Source organism: Scyliorhinus canicula, chromosome 6 (genome assembly GCF_902713615.1).
Source record: "Scyliorhinus canicula chromosome 6, sScyCan1.1, whole genome shotgun sequence".
Classification (NCBI taxonomy): domain Eukaryota; kingdom Metazoa; phylum Chordata; class Chondrichthyes; order Carcharhiniformes; family Scyliorhinidae; genus Scyliorhinus; species Scyliorhinus canicula.
In genome coordinates, this window is record NC_052151.1 from 143681422 (window position 1) to 143709158 (window position 27737).

Here is a 27737-nt window from a genome sequence, read left to right on the forward strand (position 1 = left end):
CCAGGCAGCATAGAGCACCCGGCTCTAGATGCCAATATGGCCGGAGAATTGCCGGTCTATGGCTGCGCATGTGCATGGAGGCGGCCTGCAGCGGCCGCACCACGCTACATGGCGGCGGCTGCTCGCCCACCCAACCCACGAAATAGTGCCCCCTCCTTTGGCCGGCTCGCGTGCCCTGGGCCCCTCCCCCATTGTGCCCCCAGCCCCTAATAAAGTCTCCCCCACCCGCGGATTGACCCTCCCCCAATTGTGGCAGTGGTGGGCTGAGTCCGCAGCCGCCACGCCAAATTCCCGACGGATGAGACCACACGCGACCAATGCCATTGGGAACTTGGCCGGTCGGGGGCAGAGCATCAGGGGGCGGGCCTCAGGCAATGTCCTGAGGCCGTCGATACGTGGTGTGGCGTACTCAGAGAGTACTCCACTTTGGAGGGGGTGGAGCATCGCGAAAACGGCGCCACTCACAATTCGGTCGGGAACTGTGATTCTCCAGCCGACTGCCGAAAGCAAAAGTGTTGGTAATCTACTGGGCTGACAACAGACTAGCAGTTACATCTCCCTGTTTTATTGCTGTTGGCAGAAAGTTCTTTTCCCACTTGCCTTTATGGGACTGCATCCAAGCAGAAGCTACAGATTGTTTTATTTATCATTTTCTTCTTGCCCGATTTCATTACCGAAAGTGGTTTGATAACTCTCAATTGGAACAGAAGCTTGCTGGTTTAATCAGAGCTAATGCAAAAGAACTCTCAGTGGACAGGTCTCTTAAGATAAAAGCAACAAGGGTTGTCTCATGCACTTTCTGATGGCAGCAGCTTTGCACAGTTGGACACAAATAAAAATCTCAATGTGACAGTCAGTCAGTGCCTCCTGTGGAGTTCAGACATTAATTTATTCAGCATTGCGCACAGCATTTTATTATTCAGTTAAATATCTTGCATTGCTAGAGCTGAGATTCGATATTTACTATCGTGAACAGCAGCCTTAATTTACAATTCACAGTGGAGATCAGGAAATTCACCAGGGCCATTTAGACTTGATGCTGAAGTATTAAAATGCTCATAGCAAATCAGCAGCCTAATTACATCACTCCCAATTTTATATTTCCATTTAATGGAAAGGGTGGAGACAGTGGCATAATGGTAATGGACTGAATTCTCGCGGGTGAGATCTTCTGGTCCTGCCGACTGCGCAGCCCTGCCATAATCTAATGGTCCAGGATAGTGTCTGGGGACATGGATTCAAATCACACCACAGCAACTGGTGGAATTTAAATTCAGTTCATAATTATGGGATTATAAAGCTAGTCTCATATCCACAAAACTATCATTGATTTTGTAAAAATTGGGTCACTAATGCCCTTTTGGGAAGGAAATATGCTATTCTTACCTGGATGGCCTACATGCGACACGACATCCATAGTAATGTGCTTCTTAACTGGGATCGCGTGCCGTGAGGCAGCACTGCTAACCACTGCACCACCCTGCTGCCCGTGGCAAATGCTTTATTTTATTAATTTACGGGATGTATGCATCACTGGCTAAATCAGTAGCTATCGCCTATCCCTAATTGCCCTTGAGAATGTGGGGTCTTTTTGAACCACCACACACCTGTTGTGTAGGTACACCCACTGTGCTGCTGGGGAGGGAGTTCCAGGATTTTGGCCCAGCAACAGTGAAGGAACGGCGATATATTTCCAAGTCAGGATGGTGAGTGGCTTGGAGGGAAACTGGCAGGTGGATGGTGTTCCCAGGAATTTGCTGCTCTTGACCTTCTAGATGGTAGTGTTTGTGGGCTTGGTAGGTGTTTTCAAAGGCGCTTTGGAGGATTACTGCAGTGGATCTTGCAGATGGTACACACTGCAGCAACTGGTGCGCTGGTGGTAGAGGGAGTGAATGCTTGTGGTGGTAGATGTGGTGCTGATCAAGCTTTGCCTGGTGTTGCATTCACCCAGGAATGTGGAGACACATCCATCACCTTCCCAACGCATGCTTTGTAGATGGCAAACAGGCTTTGTGTAGTCAGGAGGTGAGAGCAGATTTCCCAGTGTGTTGCTTGCTCTTGTAGCCACTGGACTGGATTCCCAATTGTTGAGACTATGTCCCCACGCCGGCATCAAGATGGTGGATGCAGCTTTTGCTGCAGTCACGGGCCCCAGAACTTCCGGGTCAGAAGCCGCAGCCGCACCGTGCTCCATGGCGAACTCGGACCACGGAGCCAGACCCAAGAAAGAGACCCCCCAATCGGTTGTGCGCCCGACCATCCAACCCCTCACATTAATTCCCCGGCCGCCTATGAGGTCCCGTCTGGTCTCCGATCCACCTGCCCCGACCAGGGCGGGCGCGGACTGAGTCCGCAGCCGCCACGCGAGCATCCCGACCGGCAATAGCAGGTTAGTTCCATGCCATCGGGAACTTGGCCGGTCGGGGGCGGACTATCGCTGAGCGGGCCTCTGGCAATGCCCTCCCGGCAGTGCGGCGTACTCCCCGGTGACGCTAATTTTCGGTGCCCGGAGAATCACCGAACCAGCGCCGGGCCCCATTACGGCATCAAACTGGACTCTCCGTCCCGGCACCGGCTGCGATTTCAGCGTCGGGGTGCGGAGAATCCAGCCCACAGTATTTATATGGCTGTTCCAGTACAGTTTCTGATAAGTTGTAGTATCCAGGATGTGAAAACAAAAATCCCAAGTGCAGAACCTATCCCCCAAACCCTCTGCAATCAGCAGCTCAGAAATTCCTCACTTTACTCAGAATGAGCTTATCCTGGCAGCCACTGCGCCGGATAAATGTGACCCGACTGTGAAAAGACAGCCCTGAAATGTTCAACTCAGTTTCCACGTCCAAGTATCTGCCAAACCTGCTGCATTTTTACAGAATGTTCTGCTTCTTTTATTTTATATTATCAGTCTCAGTCTAACACAGAGAATACTATGAATAAGAGATCGAGAGACTCAAAACTGCCATGTCCACAGGCTTTCAGTTTGACAAGTGTGGATGAAGGCAGTCAGGAATCCCTGATAAGCACAGGTGAACTAGAAATCAGGTACAAGTGACTTTCTTCCAATTTTCGTGCTTGAAACAAATTATCCTGTGCCATTTATGCGCCCATAATACACTGAAAATGCCCCTTTAAGCTCCGATCTTATTTAAAACCTGTTATGGTCTTGAAACACACTCCTGCTAAACTATCAGCCTGAGGGTATTAGTGCATTCAAAATAATATCGCATCCTTACCACTTCCACATGTCATTCACTATCTTTAAAAGGAGCTCTTTAAGAGGTGCAGTGAACACGGGCCCATGAATGGTACGAGGAATGTTGTATTTCCAAGAAAACAAATCTTTTTCACCATCTTTGAACAAATGAGTTTGCAACCATTTGCCATGTGAGATGACATTTTAGCTGAAAGCAGCGGATGCTGAGGGTGGTCACTGATAGCACCCTCTCAATGTAGGGATGATGGAAGAGTAACCACTGCTCCTTCTCAATGCTGACAGTGCGTTTAATGATCTGCCATGTTATCACAATCCTATCTGTAAACAAACATAAGAGTTCAAGAGATGCAGCTGCACTGGACAATGTTTGATCACAAAGAAGACGGTGTGAAGCTGGGATAGCATTGCTACAAAGATGCCAAACTACTCCTCATCCACATGTACTTGAAACATTTATGGACTTTTATAACTTTATGCAGAACAGTGATACAAAATCAGACCTTTGCAGTCTGACAAATAGAGTATTCCTTCCATCCATTTACATGCAGCACAGGATTGCTTTATTTGATTCAAGCCCTTGCTTACTAGGTGTTCTTTTCGACGTGATGTTCTCAGGTTTGACCATAATTTTATCTCAAATATTGTCATAACATTAATAGAATACTCATTTTGACATATTTCAGTTTGCCATTGCTACAACGCAGAATGCCGATCGGAAGGTGCTCCGGTTGAAGAGATGGGACACATGGGCCGGGATTTTCCGACAACCCGCCACCGGGTCAGAGAATCCCCGGGTTCTCGCTCCCCGCCACCCCGACGGAGGCTTCTGCATTCTCTGGCGCCGATTTTCAGGCGCCCCCAGGATCGCCGCCACGTGGGCCGGGGGCCGTTGACAGCGGTCCCCCGGCGATTCTCCGGGCCCCAATGGGCCGAATGGCCGATGAGTTGGCCGAGTCCCGCCGGCGTGGATTACTCACCTCCCACACGGCGGAACCTGGAAGGTGAGTGTGCGGGGGCCGTCCTTGGGGGGGGGGGGGGACCCAACTTTGGGGCGGTTCTCCCACAGTGGCCTGGCCCATAGTCGGGGCCTATCGATTGGCGGGCAGGCTGGTTCCGTGGGGACCTTCTTTACTCCGCGCTGGGCCCCTGTAGGGACTCCGCCATATTGCCGGGTCCAGCGGGGATAAGGAAACACCTGTGCATACGTGTAAATAAGCCGGCCGTTCTGCACATGCACGGAAATACGCCGGCTGTCATGCGCGGACTTGTGAGGGCCGTTCTGCACTGGCTGGAGCTGTGGGGACCACTCCGGTGGCAATCTAGCCCCCTAGAAAGGTGAGAATTCCACATTTTCGGGGGCCGTTGACACCGGAGTCGTTGTCGCCGGTTTTCATGCCAGCGTGGGGACATAGTCCCATTATTAGAGTATCCCGCCCATGGAAATTTAAGAACATCACGGATAATTTGTCCTGGTGCGGTTGGAGAAAGGAAGCCCAGGAATGAGATGTGCTGTTGGAGATTGGTACTGGATTTATCAGATATCTGAGGTAAAGGGCCTTTGCCAATCGATTGACAGTACAACTGAGTGAAAGAAGCAGTAAGCCCATTGGAAGTTGGGTGTACTTTTAGCCCGGTTCCTGTTAAAGCTGCAATTCTGTGGAGAGCATGCTGAAATGTATAAATGTAGCATGGGGTTTTGTGTGTATTAAAATGCGAATAAGCAATATATTTTCTGTAGTTTGGTGCGTTAGTTACCTACTAAGTAATGGTTAGACCATGTTGGTTTTGTTATGTTTGCTGCAGTAAAAGTATTGAAACCTGAAATCTTATCGTCTGATCCTTTGAGTTGGTCAGTGGAAATTCAAGTCGCTTTTTAAAAGTTATCAGTCTCTGAGATCATAACAATATTGTTATAACCCACATGAGACCTATGAGCTTGGAGCAATCAGACACCCCGTGAGTCTTGCCGAATACAAACTCTCCCACTAAGGGGATGGGAGCCCTAGATCATTCATGATTGAGTTCTATATAAAGTCAGCCAGGTTTGGAACTGACAGAACAGACCCGGCTGGGATCTGATGCACACTGTAAATATAAGTGCCTTACAATAAACCAAGTTTCCTTTTCCTAACTCGGTTCGGACTCGTTTGTGTTCCACAAGAAATGTATAGTGTTATCTTCATTGTCACAAATGAAAAGTGGAGCTTGTTCAAGGAACAAAATACTGCATGTCCTTGATAGGTATGTCCCTGTCAGGCAGGGAGGAAATGGCCGTGTGAGGGAACCATGGTTCACAAAAGAGGTTGAGTGTCTTGTCAAGAGGAAAAAGGAAACGCATGTAAGGATGAGAAAACAAGGTTCAGTTGGGTCGCTTGAGGGTTACAAGGTAGCAAGGAATGAGCTAAAAAAAAGGGCTTAGGAGAGCTAGGAGTGGGCATGAGAAGTCCTTGGCGGGTCAGATCAAGGAAAACCCCAAGGCTTTTTACTCTTATGTGAGAAATAAAAGAATGACCAGGGTGAGGGTAGGGCTGGTCAAGGACAGTAGTGGGAACTTGTGCATGGAGTCAGAAGAAATAGGAGAGGTGTTGAATGAATACTTTTCTTCAGTGTTCACCAAAGAGAGGGGCCATGTTTTTGAGGATGAGAGTGTGATACAGGCGGGTAGGCTGGAGGAGGTAGATGTTCTGAGGAAGGATGTATTAGCAATTTTGAAAAGGCTGAGGGTCGACAAGTCCCCTGGGACAGATGGGATACATCCAAGGATTCTTTGGGAGGCAAGGGATAAGATTGCAGAGCCTTTGGCTTTGATCTTTGGGTCCTCACTGTCCACGGGGATAGTGCCAGAGGACTGGAGAGTGGCAAATGTTGTTCCTCTGTTCAAGAAAGGGAACTGGTAATTATAGGCCAGTTAGTCTTACTTTGGTGGTCGGTAAGTTAATGGAAAAGGTCCTGAAGGATAGGATTTATGACCATTTGGAAAGATGCAGCTTAATTCGGGATAGTCAACACGGATTTGTAAAGGGTAAGTCTTGCCTCACAAATTTGATTGAATTCTTTAAGGAGGTAATTAAGTGTGTAAATGAAGGTAGAGCAGTTGATGTTGTATACATGGATTTAAGTAAGGCATTTGATAAGGTTCCCCATGGTCGGCTCATGAAGAAAGTAAGGAGGTGTGGGATAGAGGGAAATTTGGCCAATTGGATAAGTAACTGGCTATCACATAGAAGACAGAGGGTGGTGATGGATGGAAAATTTTCAGACTGGAGACCAGTTACCAGCGGTGTACCACAGGGATCAGTGCTGGGTCCTCTGCTATTTGTGATTTTTATCAATGACTTGGAGGAGGGGGCTGAAGGGTGGGTCAGTAAATTTGCTGATGACACCAAGATTGGTGGAGTAGTGGATGAGTTTGAGGGCTGTTGTAGGCTACAAAGAGACATTGATAGAATGCAGAGCTAGGCCAAAAAATGGCAGATGAAGTTTAACCCTGATAAATGTGAGGTGATTCATTTTGGTAGAAAAAATTTGAATGCGGATTGCAGGGTCAATGGCAGGGTTCTGAGGAATGTGGAGGAACAGAGAGATCTTGGGGTTCATGTCCACAGATCTCTGAAGGTTGCCACTCAAGTGGATAGAGCCGTGAAGAAGGCTTATAGTGTGTTAGAGTTTATTAATAGGGGGCTTGAGTTTAAGAGCCGCAGGATTATGCAACTATATATGACCCTGGTGAGACCACGTTTGGAGTATTGTGTGTAGTTCTGGTCACCTCATTATAGGAAGGATGTGGAAGAATTAGAAAGGGTGCAAAGGAGATTTACCAGGATGCTGCCTGGTTTGCAGGATAGGTCTTATGAGGAAAGGTTGAGGGAGCTAGGGATTTTCTCTTTGGAGTGGAGGAGGATGAGAGGCGACATGATAGAGGGTTATAAGATGATGAGGGGGAAAGATAGAGTGGACGTTCAGAGACTATTTCCTCGGGTGGATGCAGCTGTTACAAGGGGACATAACTATAAGATTCAGGGTGGGAGATATAGGAGGGATGTCCGAGGTAGGTTATTTACTCAGAGAGTGAAGAACCTACCTCGGACATCCCTCTTATATCTCCCACCCTTAATCTTATAGTTATGTCCCCTTGTAACAGCTGCATCTACCCCACACCTGGTACCATGTGTTGTTCCTTGTGTCTCCCTTCTGTGAAGTGTGCCCTCACTTCCTGTTCCTCTGTATTTATAGCTCTCCCGTGCACCCTCTAGTGTTTGCTCAGTTGTATTGCATCTATACAGATCTACAATCATCACAGTAGGTTCTTTACTCAGAGAGTGGTTAGGGTGTGGAATGGACTGCCTGCTGTGATAGTGGAGTCGGACACTTTAGGAACTTTCAAGCAGTTATTGGATAGGCACATGGAGCACACCAGAATGACAGGGAGTGGGATAGCTTGATCTTGGTTTCGGACAATGCTTGGCACAACATCTAGGGCCGAAGGGCCTGTTCTGTGCTGTACTGTTCTATGTTCTATGTCACTGAATGAGAATTCTGGTAGCCCTTACATAATGGAACTGCAGGCATACCTGCCCATGAACCACAGAAATTCAGGAAGATGGCTCACCACTACCTTCTCAAGGGCAGCAACTGATGGGTCTTGTCAATGACACCCGATTACTGAGAATTGGTTTTTTTTAATTGTTCCAATTACGGGGCAATTTTAGTGTGGCCAATCCACCTACCCTGCCCATCTTTGGGTTGTGGGGGTCAGATTGGGAGGATGTGCAAACTCCACATGAAGAGTGACCCGGGTTCGGGTCCTCGGCGCCGTGAGGCAGCAGTGCTAACCACTGTGTCACCGTGCCGCTCCTTTGAGAATGAATTTTTAAAAATTCTCTTATCAGAAGTGGCTTGCTAGGTCAATTTAAAGTTAATCACATTTGTGTGAGATTGGAATCACATATTGGCCATACCAGTTCAGGAGAACATTTGTGAACCAGTTGGGTTCATTAAGATAGTCTAACAGCTTAATAATTAATCTTTCAGACTTTTCAAACCAAAATTTATATTCAAACTACCCAAAAAAGGACTTGCAGTTAGTTAGCACTTTTTCTGACCAGCAGACATCTCAAAACACTTTACAACCAGTTATACTCTTGAAGTGTATTCACTGCGATGTTGCGGGAAACACATCGGCCGTCTCGCACACAAAAAACTCCACAAACAGCATGTGATAATAACCAGATAACCTGTTCGTAGGATGTTGATTTGAAGGATAAATATTGGCTAGGACACCAAGGTTACCTCCCGTACACTTGTTCAAAATCATGCTATGGGCACTTTTGCATACACCTGGGAGGACAGGCAGGGCCTCTTATTCAAAAGAGTGCACCTCAAACTACCTCAACATGGTACCGGGGCCTCAACCTTGATTTTTGTGCTTAGGTTCTGGAGTGGTACTTGAACCCAAAACCTCTAGAGGCAGGAAATGCTACTGAGTTACAGCTGACACCACAGTGGGATTTGAGTTCACATTCTTTGATATGAATTCTTTGAGTTCCAATTGGAACTAATTTTATTAGTTCAGGCCTCTGGCTTATTAGTCCTGTAACATAACCATTATGTCACCATGTCCCATATCACAAGAGCACAAATCTACAACCATATTAAAAACTAACCCAGATATACTTTTTTGTAGTGCAAGTTGCCAAGTATCAAAATACAGTCGGCCAGTAAGGCACCGACTAGAGAAGACTCAGTAGGAAACTACTGGAGCTGTATATAATAGTAGTTGTAAAATAAAGTAAGTTTTCATTTCAACAAACTCAGTGTGGACTCTTTGTGGCCCTTACAAAAAAAAAGCTTTGTCAAATAGATATGTTTTAAGGATTGTCTTAACGGAGGACAAGGTGGATACATGAAGAGATTTACAGAAGGCATTTCAGAGCTTAGCACCTATATGGCTAAAGGCAGGGTCATCAAGGAGTTGGAGAAGTCAACGTGGGATGCACAAGAGACCAGAATTGGAGGAAAATGGAGCTCTCAGACGATAGGAAGACTGGATATGGTTTCAGAGATCGGGAAGGGTGAAACTATGGAGAGGTCTGAACACAAGAATAAGAATTTTGATATCAAGGCATTGATGGTCTAAGAGTCAATGCCAGTCAAAATATACGCTGGTGATAGGACGGGTTACAATAGAAACAGCAGAGCAACATGGTGGCGCAGTGGAGAGCACTGCTGCCTCACAGTGCCAAGGTCCCAGGTTCGATCTCAGCTCTGGGTCACTGTCCTTGTGGAGTTTGCACATTCTCCCGTGTTTGCATGGGTTTCGCCCCCACAACCCAAAGATGTGCAGGCTAGGTGGACTGGCAACGCTAAATTGCCCCTTAATTGGAAAAAATGAATTGGGTACTCTTAATTTATAAAAAATAAAGAATAGAAACAGCAGTTTACTGTTACAATTCCTGTAGAGGCTGTGCAGGATTTTCTGGCCCTTTCCACCGTTAGGATCTTCCGGCCCCTCAAAAGAAACCCTCCCCCCCCCGAAGCGGGATTCCTGGCACTGGGTGAGCTGTACAATACGCCATAAACTTATTCAGGACAGGAAGTTCCCATCAGCTGCCATTGCTGAGCTTCCTCCATCGGCAGAAACACTGCAGAGGAGATGGAAAATCTCAGCTACTGATAAATTTAACCAAGAGATCTGAATTCCAAGTGACCGACTGAAATGAATTGCACAAGAAGATGACAAGTTTTAAGACTTATATTGTAACAAATGAACTAGATGCAACAGGACTAGGGAACTAATACTTTAAACTACAGAAAAAAAAGCTCTTTAGCTTTTACCATGGAATTTACAGTGCGGAAGAGGCCATTCGGCCCATCGAGTCTGCACCGGCCCTTGGAAAGGGCATCCCACTTAAGCCCACACCTCCACCCTAACCCCGAAACCCAGTAACCCCACCTAGGACTCCAAGGGCAATTTATCATTGCCAATCCACCTAACCTGCACATCTTTGGACTGTGGGAGGAAACCGGAGCACCCGGAGGAAACCCACGCAGACATGGGGAGAACGTGCAGACTCCACACAGACAGTGACCCAAGCTGGAATCGAACCTGGGACCCTGGAGTTGTGAACCAGTGCTAACCACTGTGTTACAGTGCTGGCCTACATGACCAAAAGCTCCACAGAAGTGCCAGGCAATGACCATCTCCAATAAGAGACCATCAGTCCTTGACATTCAATGGCATCATCATCACTGAATCCCCCACTATCAACATCCTGGGGTTACCATTGACCACAAGATGAACTGGACTCGCCTTAAAAATACTGTGTCTACAAGAGCAGGTCAGACGCTAGGAATCCTGTGGCGAGAATTCAACTCCTGTCTTCCCATAGTCTGTCCACCACCTACGAGATACAAATCAGGAATGTGAAGAATATTCCCCACTTGCCTGGATGAGTGCAGCTCCAACAACACTCAAGAAATTCAACACCATTCAGGACAAAGTAGCCGCTTGATTGGCACCCCTTCCACAAACACTTACTTCCTCCATTACTGATGCACAGTGGCAGTAGTATGTACCATCTATACGATGCACTGCAGGAACTCACCAAGGCTCCTTAGGTAGCACCTTTCAAACCCATGGCCACTACCAGCTAGAAGGACAAGGGCAGCAGGTAAGACCATAAGACATTTGAGCAGAATTAGGCCACTTGGCCCATCGAGTCTGCTCCGCCATTCAATCATGGCTGATATTTTTCTCATCCTCATTCTCCTGCCTTCTCCCCATAACCCCTGATTCCCTTAAGATTTGGCATCCACAGTCCTCTACAGCATCGAGTTCCACAGATTCACCACCCTCTGGCTGAAGACAATCCTCCTCACCGCTGTTCGAAAGGATCGTCCCTTTCATCTGAGATTGTGTCCTCTAGTTCTCGTTTTGCCTACAAGTGAAAACATCCTCTCCATGTCCACTCTATCCAGGCCTCGCGATATCCTGTAGGTTTCAATAAGATCCCCCCTCATCCTTCTGAACTCCAACGAGTATAGATCAAGAGTCCTCAACCGTTCCTCATACAATAAGCTCTTTATTCCAGGAATCAGGAATCATTCTTGTGAATCTGGGAATACCACCACCTGGAGGTTACCCTCCAAGTCACTCAGATCCTGACTTGGAAATATATCGGCCGTTCTGTCTCTGTCACTGGGTCAAAATCCTTGAACTCCCTCCCCAACAGCGCTGTGAGTGTACCCACACCTCAAGGTCTGCAGCAAATCAAGAAGCCAACTCACCACCGCCTTCTCCAGGGCAATTAGGGATGGGCAACAAATGCTGGCTTCGCCAGTGAAGCTCACACCCCGTAAAAATTAATTTAAAAAAACACAGCTATACTTTACACCCGGCTCTCTGCATGATAAGAGCTTTCACAAAAACCAGACCAATATCGCTTCTAGCTTCAAATTAGTTTGCTTTCCCTGTTTTGCCAAGTTGTAAAGTCAAGTGACCGTCAAAACCCAGCCACATCAGGACAAACTTTCCTGATCCCTTGGATTGCCACGGGAAGCCAGAGCACTGACTGTCTTTACGCACTAATTTTTGCTTGCTAACTGACAGAAAGATCACACTCACCTTTCTGCTGACGACATCACACTGGGACCACCCCCTCCTCTTTCTGTCTGAAATCTCAGCGACTGAAAGTCTAGCCACTGTCAGCACAGCTGTTCTTGCCTAGTTTCAGGTGTAAAGAGTCACCCAGACTCAAAGTATTTCTCTCTCCACAGATGCTGCCACATCTGCTGAGTTTTCCCAACCTTTCCTGTTCTTATTTCAGATTTCCAGCATTCACTTTTTGTTTTTTAGTTTAGTCAACATTTTACACTTTTCTCCAATAAATCTCACGCTGGGCTTCCCTACCCCCAGGGTAACCAGGCTACCCAGGGACGTTGTCTGGCAGATTTCGAAGCAGATCATGTAACCACCACCCCCTGCCCCTTCACTAGGCTGTTTCATCTGGAATTAAAGAGACAGTCCCAAAATATATAAAACCTTGTAATTCATGATAATATGAAGGTGAATGCCAGGGAGCCAGGCAGAAGGCCACTGGAATCATCAAGTCTGCAGGTAGGAAAGCATGAAGTAAGCAATTTACAAGCAATGAGGATAAGTAGGCTTTGTACACTTCCCCATAAAAAGAACTGAAAATGAGGAATTTTTGCTGTCGTGTGGACAACATTGATGCCTATAACTAAAGCATTATGTGGCTCAGAAGAGTTTGTAATCACATAGATGTAAGCTTTGCTTTTCTCAAATGAGCCTAAAGCATAAACAAGAAGGAATACTTTCATTTAAAGTCTATCTGATGGAGGCCTACAACAGGATGCTGTCTTTCCAACATCAGTCTGCACTGAACAGAAGTCCTGTTGTGTTTGCCTTTGTTCCTCTTCCAATGGTTCATTTTACGATACCCTCAAAGTCTTTTCTTCCCTCCAACACATGTATTATTTCACACAAATATTTTCTGATCCCCACATATACATCCTGTCTGCAACCATATGTTCATAATATATGTGTGTGTGTGTATGGTTGTCACATTCAATAACAATATGCATTCAATTATAGACCTATCATAACTACAGTGGGCATACTTAGTGTGGGGATGGTCTTGCTAATGATGAGTTTCTCATTTTAACAGCCACACTACATCCACAGAGCTGCAGAGGCATATATTTTCTCTGATTCAGATTAAGTTTTAACACTTGCAACTATGAATAAAGACAAAATAATGGATGTAAATACCCAGGGAAATAATAAAAAGATTTCCATGAATTTGAGCAACAGGTTTAGAATGATTGTATTTGATAATTATATTCGATTCTCGATGATCAGGAAGTTAAAACTTTTCTCTCTGCTGAGAATGTCCTGCAGACATCTAAATGAGCCACATTTACCAGGAAAGAGAGGAAGTAGCCAAAGCCCACTATGTGGAATACAACCATAAATTGAACAGAAATCTGAGGTTTGGTAATAATTCAGGAAGTATACCTATATTTTGCAATTTTTTTACAAGTTTCATAATGCCCACACATTTGGTTGCATAACACCTGTATATTCAGTGCTCGGGGAGCTGTTTTGGGCCAAAAATTGCATCCACAGGAACACTTCCGGTTGTTCATGGCAAATGCCATTATGGGTGGATCGTTAACATGGGAAGTGGGATCTCGTGCCGGAAGTACACAGAGTAAGCTGACGGAAGCATCAGTCAGAGTGAAATGGTGATTTGGCTCCAGCTAACAGCCTCTCATAACCTCACACAGCTGCACATTATTCCGACAGCAGCAAGGACCCCACCCAGCCCAACAAACAGGAAGCAATACTTTCATTTAAAGTCTATCTGGTGGAGGCCTACAACAGGATGCTGTCTTTCCAACATCAGTCTGCACTGAACAGAAGTCCTGTTGTGTTTGCTTTTGTTCCTCTTCCAATGGTTCATTTTATGATACCCTCAAATTATTTTTTTCCCTCCAACGCATGCATTATTTCACACAAATATTTTCTGATCCCCACATATACATCCTGTCTGCAACCTAGGGGCTGGTTTAGCTCACTAGGCAAAATCGCTGGCTTTTAAAGCAGACCAAGGCAGGCCAGCAGCACGGTTCGATTCCCGTACCAGCCTCCCCGGACAGGCGCCGGAATGTGGCGACTAGGGGCTTTTCACAGTAACTTCATTGAAGCCTACTCGTGACAATAAGCGATTTTCATTTCATTTCATTTCAGGATTGCCAACCACTCAAGAGGTGGCTGATTGATTTCTACTGGTTGCTGCTGAGTTAGTTGAAGTATTTGGATGTTTTATACTGCTACTTTTAAAATTGGTGATGCCTACAGGAAGGAACGTATCATCGGGTGAAAGTCCTTGATTCGGACTTCAGACCGCTTGCTGCCAGTCGTGGCAATCTAGTATCTATCCCCTTGGCCATGGCAAGGAGCATGAGCAGGGACAACATCGAGGAGGACAAGCTATCTGGAGGGGGAGGAAGATGAAAGGGAGAAAAGTTTTCAACAGGAGGTCATTTCCACTCAGTGCCTTCAGGGGGAAGTTCTCCTGTTACAACCGTAGTGAGGACAGTTGGGTGCAACATTTCTGTTTTACTAAGGATATGGTGACTGAAATTTTCCATCAGTTGTCACAGACCTTCAGCCTCAGAACAGGAGAAGGGTGGCATCAGCAGTGGCTATAAAAGCCCTTAAAGTCTTTGTGTCAGGTTCCTTCCAAAACTGGAGCAGGTGACATTGTGGTGATCTCGTAGTTTGATGTCCACTATTAAAAGGGAAGCCACCAGCATTTTGGATGGAATTGTACCAGTCCCGCGAAGGCCAATTTGAAAGCAGGACAAGGAGCCAACATGGACAATAGGGCATTGGACTGATGGCCCGATACGTTCCCACCCCTGGGCAATCTTGGCACTGGAGGGCAAATATGACCTGCCCGACAGTGGCACGTAGCAAATATTGATCACTGAAAGGTTGATAAGCAGCAGCCAGAGAGGTCAGACCTTTTCTCCATGCAGCTACATGCAATCACTGTACAGAACTATCACGGGTTCTGCAACCACATTGTCAAGGCTATATCTCTACTCCTGTATCCAACCTCTGGCCAGGCATATATGAATCGCAGCGGGGGTGAATACTCATTTTCAGTTGAGTTATTCATGAACTCATTTGACTGAGATATGGCAAGAGTCTAGGCATGGATGGACTCCTCCATCTTTAAGTATGTACAGAGTTTCAGGCAACTCTGCCAGATGGCCACACATTACCATTTGTTGCACCACAAGCTCTAAAAGCAAGAGGTGCAGGCTTAGTGCTGCGACAGAACATTCAAGCATGCTCTCTTCCCTGTTGTGCCATTTTACTGTGCCGTTCCTGCTTAGATACTTAGCCCCAGCTACTTCCAGCACAAGCAACAGCCAGAATGCCCTCCCATTTAAATGGTGCAGATTGACCAACTTTCCGTGCAGGTTCGGCTCCCCTCTTCAGGCATAGAGACATCCAGCAGTGTTCTCGGCCATAACTGCACAGCACAATCACGGTAATGAGTGTGCAACATGAAGTTTACAAGTTTCCTGAAACAAAAGGAACAGGCATAAATTAATCTTAATTTAATTTTAAATAACCTGAATATTAAAATATGTCATTATTTATAGGGCTGCCGAATCTTCAAAACCAGCCGAGGAGCGGGATTTGACAGAGGGTCATGGGAATGAGATGTGTGAAGAACTAGTTAATTCTTCTTACTGAGCTTGGTGTGTTACCTCTAAAGAGTTCTGACAGTCTTTACAAGCACACTCGTTTATCACTGACCACTCCAAATAATCCTAACGTCTATCATCAATAAATGAAGTCATTTTGACATCTGATACTAAGCAGACAACAAAAAGCCCTCCCATCTCTCTTTGGTAGTAAAGGAATGTGACTAAAACTCAGAGCTGTCACGCCCGGAATCAGCTTTTGTCATCCACTGTATTTAACAATACTATTTAGATAGATAAGAAAGCATGTATTTGTCAAAGAATTTATTCATTATTTTCACCATCGCTGCTTATTTTAGGGAGAGACTCATTGCAAAATGTCACCTCAAATTAGACTGACAATTTTATTTCTGTAAGTTGTAGCCACCTGGGGTGGCCACGTCCTGATTTCAAAATGGACACTTGCAAAGAGTAAAGGGAAAATTGGACAGTGCTAAGAAAACAAGCAGGTGCAAGGTTTGCCTGTGGATTGGAGTTTGCAGCTCCCAGACAAAACCGATACTACCAGCCATTAGCATAGTAATGAGCTATCTCCGGGGACAAAAGAGAAACATTTAAGCAATCGGTGCCAGGGCAGACTCCCCGGCGCCAGTGGAGGCTAAAACAAAGGCAGGCCAACGGTCACCTAGGACCTGCCCAGCGATCAAGCAACCACCCCTTTATTGGAGAAATCCATACAAATGATTAGGACATGGTCCAATTAATTGAGGCCAAGTTCAAGGACCGCCCAAAAGGGTGCGAAGCACCTTTGGGGTATAAAGAGGAGCCCCCAAGACAGATCACCCTCTTCTTCTTCACCTTCATCTTGGCCTTGGCTCTCAGCGACGAGAGACCCGCCAAGCACCAGGCAAGTAAATCTAAAGTCAACGCACGCTAGGAGATAGGCGCTCATAGCTACTGTTCTATACTAGTTCGATGCCAGCAGCCTCAGAACCGGACAACGGCCATTGTTCCTCTGACTGAGTGGGCATCCGAAGCTAAGTATAGGCTTTTAATAGTAGTTGTAGTTTAGTGAGTAGAGTTTGTGCATGAGTATAATTGACTATGTGTGTAAATAAATGTGCATTGATTTCAAACTTACTAACTGGTGTATCGAGTCATTGATCAGTATTCGGTTTTGAACCTTGTGGTGGTATCGAAAGGATACCTGGCGACTCTTGAGCAAGCATAATTTTTTTTTTTAATTTAGAGTGCCCAATTATTTTTTCCAATTAAGGGGCAATTTAGCGTGGCCAATCCACCTACCCTGCACATCTTTGGGTTGTGGGGGTGAAACCCATGCAGACACGGGGAGAATGTGTAAACTCCACACGGACAGTGATCCAGGGTCGGGATTCGAACCCGGGTCCTCAGCACCGTAGGCAGCAATGCTAACCACTGTGCCACCATGCTGCCCTAAGCATAATTAAAACAGAGCAAATTAAAGAGAGCATAACGAGCAACAAAGTGGGCACTGTTTCCCTTTCATTATTATGAATTATACCCATGTAAATGCTCCTATGGAGAGCATGACTCATGGTGGTCAAAGGAAGCACAAGAATATTCGGAAAGCTTCACAGAGGAGTTTTGATATTCACGTTGGTCCGGATTTTCACTCCTGGGTAGGATGCACAGAGTCAGGACATTTCACTGCTCCAAGAAGCCAATTCGGTAAACAGAAGTCCGGAAGTTGGGATTTTTGTTCCGAGAATAGAAGTCCAGCCCATTGCAACAAGTGTGCAGGCTGCAGCGACAGGTTGGCTGAAAGGACTGCCTCTATGTGAAAGATTAAAGAAACAATAAAAGGATAAACATCCCTCCAGCCCAAACCTCTTCCCCCTCCCACACACTCCACATGCCAATCTGTGCCAACTCATGCCCCTGTACCCACCCCATACCTCCATGCTAATTTTTGCACCTGTACCCATGCCCATGGATCCCCATCCGCTATGCCAAACCATGCCCCTACATCCACTCCCATGTCTCCCATGCTCTCCATACCAGCATATGCCCCTGTATCCATAGCAAGCAATTTTGACAATCCAAACATTTTGTTCAAAAATTTAAAGAACAGGTCTTTTAAACACCTGAACAGCTTGACAGCATTCTTTGACAGCTGCTTCTGACAGATCCTCTTGATAGTCTTGACATGTCGTTTTAACAGTTCATTTTGATATCCAAACAATGCACAAAGTTCAGAGATGTTTGGTACCCTCGCTATCCAAACAAATGCACAAAGTTCAAGTTATTTTCTGCCCACCCAAGAATGGAAAGTGCCATGGTTGTGAGCAGAACTTCCAATTTCCAGGCTCATCTGCCATTGTTGCCGCCATGGAGACTCAAAACTCCTGGCATTTGAATCCTGGAAAAGGTCGGCCAGAAACACTGAAACTGATGCAATTAAATAAAAAATATTACAGACTCATTTAACAGCATGCACATATCAGAGGCAGAAAGAAAATGCAAGCAGAGGAAACTCCAAGCCAACAACTGATCAGAACACATAAGACCATGTAAAGGTCCTTCCTGATGATTCCCTTATTTTCCCTTTCTTTATTTTTTTTCCATCACCATTTTGATCTATGGATGCTTAATGGAGATGTATCTATCAGTCAAGCAGCAGAGAGAATGAGGAAATCAATACGTTGCAACATATTATATGGTGCTAGTTTTCGAGCAGCAGAACTCTTTAACCTTTTACTTATTATTTTTATCCCTCTCTTCCCCTCTGTATTTATTTGACTTCTGTGTGTGTGTGTGTGTGTGTGTATATACATGTGTGTGGAGGGTGGGGCAAGTTAAAGTGGGGGATTAGGAATTAGATAATAGTTAGCCAGTTGGATTTACTGAATTTGCATTATAGTTCTTGTTATAAATAAAAGGTTCTTGTGTTTACATTTTCAAATCTGGTGGCTGTAATTGTTAAGCAGCCAAGGGCCAAAGGCATTGGGCGTGATTCTCCGAACCCGGGAGAAATCGTGAGGCTGGCGTCAAAAACGGGCGGGTTTGACGCCAGCCTCCGCCCCCCCCCGACCTGGAACCGATTCTGGTCCCCGGTCGGGGCTAGCATCCCGCGGCCGTGAACTCCGGCATCGCGGGCTTAACGAATTTCGTTAAGCCCGCTTGCCAGAGTTTGCGACGGCTGATGCGTCACATGACGTCAGCCGCGCATGCGCGGATTGGAAGATTCCAACCCGCGCATGCGCGGATGACGTCATCACGCATTTGCGTGAAACCCCCGCATGCGCGGGCCGGTATGCCCCTCAGCCGCCCCGCGAATGGATACAGCGGGGCGGCGGAAGGATAAAGAGTGCGCGGTGTAAGTACCCGCTGCCCGTGATCGGTGCCCACCGATCGCGGGTCCGTGGCACCCTTGGCACGGCCGTGGTACTGCCGTGCCAATCGGTGCCATGGTTCCCCAGATTGCGACTTTACGGCCGTTTTTACGAACGGTCAGACCAGGTGTGATTGACGTTCCTAAAAACCGTCGTAAAGGGCTTGGAATTCGGCCCATCGGCCAGCTGAGAATCGCTGCTCGCCGTAAAAAAACGGCGGGCAGCGATTCGTGTCGGGAGGCGGGCATGGGGGGGGGGGGGAATAGCGGGAGGGCGTCAGACCAGCGTGGCCGTAAAAATTTACGACCCCCGCTATTCTCCGCACCGTCGTGAGTGCGGAGAATCGCCCCCATTGGGTATTTTTCTAAAACCTATTGGTTAATTCAATTGTGTTGCAATTCCAGGTCAAGAGGGACTGGAATTGACCTAACCCAGGGTGTTGTACCAACAATAAAACGTAAGAGCAGAAGTAGACTATTAGATGATCGATTCTGCTCCACCATCCAATAAGATCATGGCTGATCTGATATAATCCTCAACTCCACTTTCCTGCCTTATCCCCATACCCTTGATTCCCTCACTGATAAAAAGTCTGTCTATTTCAGCATCGAACATACGTAATGACCCAAACTCTACAGCTCTCAGCGGTAAAGAATTCCACAGATTCACTACCTGAGAGAAGAAATTCCTCCTAATCTCTATTTTAAAGGCAACCTCGTACTCTTTGATTATGTCCTCTGGTCCTAGACTCTCCCACAAGAGGAAACATCTTCTCAGCATCTACCCTGTCAAGCCCCCTGAGAATCCTATATGTCTCAAGATGGTCACCTATTATTCTTCAAAACTCCAATGAGTACGGGCCCAATCTACTCAACCTCTCCTCATAAGAAAATCCCTCCATTCCTGTAAAGCTTGTGAACATTTTCTGGACTGCCTCCAATGCCAGTGCATCTTTCTTTATAAAAGGGGACCAAGTTTATTTTGATAGGTCCCCTCGCTATCCAAACAAATGCACAAAGTTCAAGTTCTTTTCTGCCCACCCAAGACTGGAAAGTGCCATGGTTGTGAGCAGAACTTCCAATTTCCAGGTGGGGTTTAACTAGTGCCTTGTATAGTTTTAGCAGGACGTCCCTATTTTTATACTCCATTCCCTTTTAAATAAAGGCCAATATTCCATTTGCCTTCCCAGTTACCTTCTGAACTTGCATGCTAATGTTTTATGTATGAGGACCCTCAAATCCCTCTGTGCTGCAGTCTTCTGCAGTCTTTCTCCATTTAAATAATATTCAGCTCCTTTATTCTTCCTACTAAAGAGCTTAACTGCACATTTTCCTCCATTACATTCCTTCTGCCAAGTTGAATCCTGTTCTATTAGCAGAGGAACATTCCAGTTGCAGATCAACCATAGCAGCCACATACGTAACCATCGGAACCCTACCAAACAGCCCAGATAATGAAGATGGCCATCTTCACTTCAGGGGACAAATAAGATAAAAATTTAATGTCAAAAAGGTGGCATGAGACAGATTGTACTAAATGGTCTTTTTTTCCTTCCCTACTTACAAAGGTTGTAATTGGTACATGTTATTCAAATGCTAAACACTCACATTCTGTAAAAGTACATGGGGGTAATATTAACCATTACTGAAAATATCAGATCAGTCGCCTGTTATATATCATCATCCAAATATCAGGAGAGGTATGAAAGGATGATAGTTCATGTTTTACAATACTGCCAAACGTTTAAATTACCTCTAATGTTTTAATACATTTAAAAAAATATATTTAGAGTACCCAATTCACTTTTTCCAATTAAGGAGCAATTTAGCGTGGTCAATCCACCTACCCTACACACATCTTTGGGTTGCGGGGGCGAAACCCACGCAAACACGGGGAGACTGCAAACTCCACACGGACAGTGATCCAGGGCCAGGATCGAACCTGGGACCTCAGCGCCATGAGGCAGCAGTGCTAACCACTGCACCACCATGTTGCCCCTTTAAGTCCTTCTTTAAAGTTTTTTCCATGCTTTACTTTGTGTATTGAAAAAAATTGCGATGGAGGTTTTGTTAATAAATGGTTAAACTTCAGTTGTTCTTTTTTTAGATACAAAGCATGTAACACAGACTGTGGTGGGTAAGATCTAGAATTTGAATCCAAAAATCTCCTTGAGTTATAGAAATGGAAGCACTCTGCCACTGACATCATTTCCTGCTCACGAGTAAATATAGCACAGCACAGTTTTAGAAACTTGCCTTATGTCCATTCATAATTTACATCAATGACTATTTTAAGTTTCAGAAACCCGATACCAGTCAAATTTGCAGATGATACTAAACCCAGGAGGAGAGTGGAAACTGAGGGAGCAGCTCAGAAGCGGAAGAAAAAGTTTGATAAAACATATAAGTGGGTGGAACAATGATAAAATTGAATGTCAACATGGCAGAAGGTCAAAAGAACAACTGACGCGTTCTGAAATTTAATTTGCTAAGGATTAATTTGAAGGAGATCCACGAGGCTCAGCATATCCAACCAATGTCAAGCAGCAATCAACCAAACCATGTCAAATTACATTGTCAGAAGAGTGTAATATGGTCACAATACATATTACTGGGGGTCAGCTAAATTGGCTGGATGGCTGGTTTGTGATGCAGAACGGCGCCAATAGTGTGGGCTCAATCTCCGTGCCAGCTAAGGTTATTTATGAAGACCCAACCTTCTCAAACTTGCTCGTCACCTGAGGTGTGGTGACGCTCAGGTTAAATCACTACCACCTCTCAAAGGGGACAGCAACCGATGGTCCTCTGGGACTATGGCGCCTTTCATTGTGGGTAGTTCGCACTTAGCGGATTGTGTTAAATTCTGGTCACTGGGACATTGGGAAGAAATCCAAACACTAGAAGCAATTTTAAAAACAAGAGAACTGATCCTATTATCAGATCTTTCAGTTGGGAGAAAAGGATTTGAGGTTTTCATTACATAGAGGTAGTATTTGAGGTAATTTTATAAAGGTATTTTATATAGTATATAGTATCAAAATGATCAATTAAAAAAGAGATCAACACCTCCATCATCAATTTCCTCGAGATTTTTCACTTGGCTGAGTTGACTTTATCATGGTGGAAAACCCATTTGCACAGAACAAGTAGGATTTCTGCTGATCCTCCGCTGAAGTGGTGATTGAAAAAGCCCCAAGAACACTTCTGTAATTAAGATCAACTCCTAGGTAAAATAGTGGTTAAGAACTGGAGTTATTTAATAACTTATTTGATGCTGTATTGAGGAGGCTTTATGGTCATTCTGGATGAACTATGATGGGCCAAATGGCTTTCCTCACTCAGTATTATCTGGCGCTATAATGTAGTCATGAACTATAAAATTGCAGTTCTAATAGTAAAGTTCACTCTGGTCCTTACCATATTCAGTCATGTTGATGGGTATTTGTTACAGTTCTGTAGGTCTGAAGAAGTCTTCGTAGTCAGGCATAGGTGAACTGTTAGTCTTTACTGACTCTTAGAACTGTTTACAAATTGGATTTGGTCTTGGATTTATTGTCACGTGTACGAGGTGCAGTGAAAAGCATTGTTCTGCTTACAGTCCAGACAGATTATTCCATGCATGAAAAACATAGGACATATGACAAATACTCAAAGTAAATACTCAGTTCAGTCCATAAGAGGGTCATTCAGGAGTCTAGAAACAGCGGGGAAGAAGCTGATTTTGAATCTGTCTGTGCGTATTCTCAGACTTTTGTATTTCCTGCCCAATGGAAGGAAGAATAACCTGGTGGTCTTTGATTATGCTGCCCGCTTTCCCAAGGCAGCAGGAGGTGTAGACAGAGTCAATGGATGGGAGGAGGGTTAGCATGATGGACTGGGCTGTGTTCACGACTCTCTGTAGTTTCTTACGGTCTTGAACAAAGCAGTTGCTATACCAGGCTGTGATGCAGCCAGGCCGGATGCTTTCTATGGTGCATCTATAAAAATTGGTAAGAGGCAATGTGGACGTGCCGAATTTCCATAGTTTCCTGAGGAAGTATAGGTGCTATTGTGCTTTCTAGGTGGTAGCATCGAAGTGGGTGTACCAGGACAGATTGTTGGTGATGTGTACACCTGGGAATTTGAAGCAGTCAAACATCTCCACCTTGGCAACATTGATGCAGACAGGCATGTGTACGATACTTCGCTTCCTGAAGTCAAAGACCAGATTCTAAGGAGAGATTGTTGTCGTTAGACCAAGCCACTTGGTTCTCTATCTCTCTCTTGTACTCAGATGTATTGTTGTTTGAGATCTGGCCCACTACGGTCGTGTCATTAGCAAACCTGTTGCTGGAGTTGGAGCCATATTTTGCCACACAGTCATGTGTGTATAGGCAGTATAGTAGAGTCCTAATTACACAGCCTTGCAGGGAACTGGTATTGAGGGCTATCGTGGAGGAAGTGTTGTTGTTTATCCTTCCTGATTGTGGTATATGGGTCAGGAAGTCGAGGATTCAGTTGCAGAGGGAGGAGCCAAGTCCTAGGTTTTGGAGTTTAGATATGAGCTTGGCTGGGATTATGGTGTTGAAGTCTGGCTGCATCACAGCCTGGTATGGCAACTGCTTGGTTCAAGACCGTAGGAAACTATAAAGAGTCGTGAACACAGTCCAGTCCATCATGCTAACCCTCCTCCCATCCATTGACTCTGTCTACACCTCCCGCTGCCTTGAGAAAGTAGGCAGCATAATCACAGACCACCCAGGTTATTCTTTCTTCCATTCGGCAGGAAATACAAAAATCTGAGAATACGCACAGACAGATTCAAAATCAGCTTCTTCCCCGCTGTTACCTGACTCCTGAATGACCCTCTTATGGACTGTAGTCAATGAATAGGAGTCTGATGTAGGAGTCGTTGTTGTTGAGGTGCTCCAGGGATAACTGTACGGCCAGGTAGATAGCGTCTGTTGTGGACCAGTTGTGGCGGTATGTGAATTGCAGTGGATCGAAGCATTCTGGGAGTATGGAGTTGATATGTCTCATGACAATGTCTCAAAGCACTTCATAATGATCAATGTCATTTTGACATATACCATAAAGGGTCATGATGAAAAATTTGTCATTATGACAAATATACAGTAATGGGTTCAAGCTAGGACCTTTCCCCATGCTTGCTTCTGCACACAGCTGTGTCCAGTACTAGCCTGACTCTGGGTGCAGGTCAAGTGTCTTCTTGCATCACTGTATAGGCAATACTGTTTCCTCAGTCCCACATTAACCATTTATGTGCGAAGCTCTTTTACAAATAACAGAATCTTACAAGCTCTTTTTTATGTGATTAATTGCTGAATCAAATGGAGTTGTGAAAAGCTACTGCATTTTCAGGAGTAATATTGTTCTGTGTTTAGTCAGGTCTTGTATATGCAGTTGTAGCAATTAATGAACTTCAAAAAAGAAATGCAGGAATTAAATTTAAAGAAGAACATTACTTTCTGTAACATTTGCTCTGACAGGTGACCTTTGATGCAAGCTACAGCTGCCTGCTGTCATGAATCCCTTTAGTTAATGCCAAAGATTCATCAGTGACCATTTCACCTTTGTTGGAACAATCTTGTTTCCTTTAAAGTCTCCCTGTCCAAATAAGTTACAATCTTTCTTTCAGGTTCAGGGCATTATGTCAACACCACCTGAGGTTCACAAATGAATGCTCCATAGCTCGGTCAAATATGAGAAGAGAAACAGGAAAAAGGGACTAGAGATGGTCATCACAGACACAAAGGTCATTTGAATATATCTGAGTTACAATTCATTCTTTGACTAATTTTTTGCCATTTCCCATGTTGTTTTCAGTTATTTCTCTACAATTTAATCCACGTTGATTTTCTTCGACATACTCACTTTTATCAATACACCCTCGTCCCAAATATCCACAGGATTTGGGGCAGCACGGTGGTGCAGTGGTTAGCACTGCTGCCTCACAGCTCCAGGGTCCAGCCTCGGGTGACTGTCTGTGTGGAGTTTACACTTTCTCCCTGTGTTTGCGTGTGTTTCCTCCGGGAGCTCTGGTTTCCTCCCACTGTTCAAAGATGTGTAGGTTAGGTGGACTGGCCATGATAAATTGCTCCTTAGAGTCCAAAGATTAGGTGGTGTTACTGGGTTACGGGGATAGGGTGGAAGCGTGGGCTTTAGTCGGGTGCTCTTTCCAAGGCTGGTGCAGACTCGATGGGCCGAATGGCCTCCTTCTGCACTGTAAATTCTGTGATTCTATGATTCAACATTTCTGGTGATTCTCCCAAAATTGTGCTCACCCGAAACCTTGCTGCAGCCTCTGTTGTCCTTCCTGGTACAGGCAGAAACATCGACCACACAGCGATAACTCTTTTGAAAGTAGCAGCAGTCGGAAATTTGATATAAACGGACAGTGGGGCATTTTCGGTCCATGACTCCCACATTTAAGCCAGATAGTTAAAATCTAACCTGTGCTATACCCAGATCCCAGCCTAGTTCATCGTGCTTCCTCTGCACAGCTAGCTGCACCAGCGGTGGGGAGTGTGCCGGAAGAGCCATGTATCTTTAACTCCACTTGTAATGTGAACTCTTGTTGAAAAGTGTCATTTGAAGACGGTCTCAGTTATTTTCCTGCCATTGTAGGCCTGGAGCACAATCTTACCAATAATGCAAGGCGTGTAGCACCTCAGATATTGATGTGTGACTCTCAGCAATCTTTGCTTTGCAGGCAGCCGCAAATCTATTCACACCTCAGGGGATGCAATTAGTGAGCTTTAAGAGATCACAATGGATGATTTAAAGGACACAAGGGAGTAGGAGTAAGTGATGGCATCAAAGGAGGTTCAGGAAGACATTGGGAACCATTAAAGATCCCCTGTGTTTTGGGGAATGCACCAGTGAAATAAATAGATACAGTAAATGGTATCCAAGCAAAAACAAATCTGATCCGCAAAGGTTTTGCTGGATATTGAACCCAAACAATGAAAATAAAAGATGTTATGAACAAACAGTTCGAAATAAGCTGGAGTCATGTGCACAAGTCTGCAGCCTAAGATCAAAACATATTGGAACAGGGCCAGGAAATAAAACACTCATCACCCAATTTCTTGGTCTTAGCTCGCCTGAAATTTACCTGCGGCAGAGATCTATCCGTTGGAAAACTCAATGCTGCCAAGGCCACGAATGTGAGAGAGTTAATTTATATCAGTGGTTACAGTTAGTAACATGGGAGAGACCCTCAGTAATTATGACATTTTCATCTACTAATGTTAAATGTAACCCCCTCAAACTGGTGGCCTTAAGTCATTTAAAACGGCCCTCCAATAATGTCAACAGTGCTTTCTGTTTCAGTTTAAATATTCAATAAAAAAGATGTGAGCATGCAGATGTTTGAGATAATTTTCATTTAAAGGAATTGTGAGGTCCTCTTTCTTTAAGACTTGCAGAGAAAGTGTATATTTATTATTTAAACCAGGAAGTTATCAATTGAGCCTCACTGATTCAAAAACGTCATCCTCACAGATTCATCAGATTTCTCTAACATTTTAGCTGCTTAAATAAAAGGAGAATGAATTATTTATGTTCAGTGACAATGTGACATTTCAGAGACACAAAGATTAAAAGCAACAGGCTTGAATACAGCTGGAAGAATTTAAATTAGATTTATAACCTCACATTTTAGATACCCACGCAGTCACAACGGAAGGACAATAACCTGATTCATATCAACAAATACAAGAAAAGATTCTTTTCATTATCGGTTATCTGAATTGCTAATATTTTAAACCACAATGACTTTTCAGCAGCGCAGTATTGCATCACAAATCTGTTTGTATTTGGGGTAAATATATTTTAAGGGTAATTGATTCCATATTTTAGATACAGTCAACTGATCGGAAACTTGCTTCGGATCAAGATTCCTGTAAAGATTTAAATAATTTACTATGAGCAGTTCACAGCAAGTTCAAAATGATTCTACACAAGGTGTTAAAGGAACAAAATAAGTTCAGTAGTAAGGTTTACATAACTCGTACATACATAAATCAAGTGTAATTCTGGCATTAACTTCACAGTGAAATTCCTTTTCTTTGTATCACAGTAACTTGGGGCTGACTAGGGGTTTTTCACAGTAACTTTATTAGGGGCTGGTTTAGCTCACTGGGCTAAATCATTGGCTTTTAAAGCACTTATTTAGATGGTGACCTGTTAGTTGATTGTTCCGAGCAAAATGCTGCCCCATAGTCAATTCCCATATTCACCCACGGTAGCAGGATTTAAACCTCTCAGAAATATTGAGCCATTAAATTCAGCTATTTTGCAGTTCCCCAACAATTCCCTTGGCAGAATTGTTGCAGTTTCATGAATATTTTCTGCCATCTCCATTGTAAGAATTGCATGGATTTCTTATCAAAAACTCACTGGGGGCAAAATCAATGAACATTCAAAACAGATTTTGAAAAGAAAGAAAGAAATATCTTGGGCTGGATTCTCCGATTTTGAGGCTATGTCCCCACGCCAACGTGGGAACAGTGGCGTTTTATGACAGAAACAATGGCCGGGAGCTGGCATGCCGGCAGCATAGGGCACCCGTCTCTAGCTGCCAATATGGCCCGGAGAATTGCCGGGTCCGTGGCCGCGCATGTGCATGGCGGTGGCCTGCAGCGGCTGCGCCATGCTACATGGCGGCGGCCGATCGCGGACATGACCCGCAAAATAGTGCACCACATCGGCCGGCTCATGTGCCCCGGGCCACTCCCCGACACTCACCCCAGCCCCTGATAAAATCCCCCACTGCCCGCGGATCGGCCCTCCCCCAACTGTGGCTGGACTGAGTCCGCAGCTGTCATGCCGAGTTCCAGACGGATGAGACCACACGCGACTGACACTGTCGGGAACTCAGCCGGTCTGGGATGGAGCATC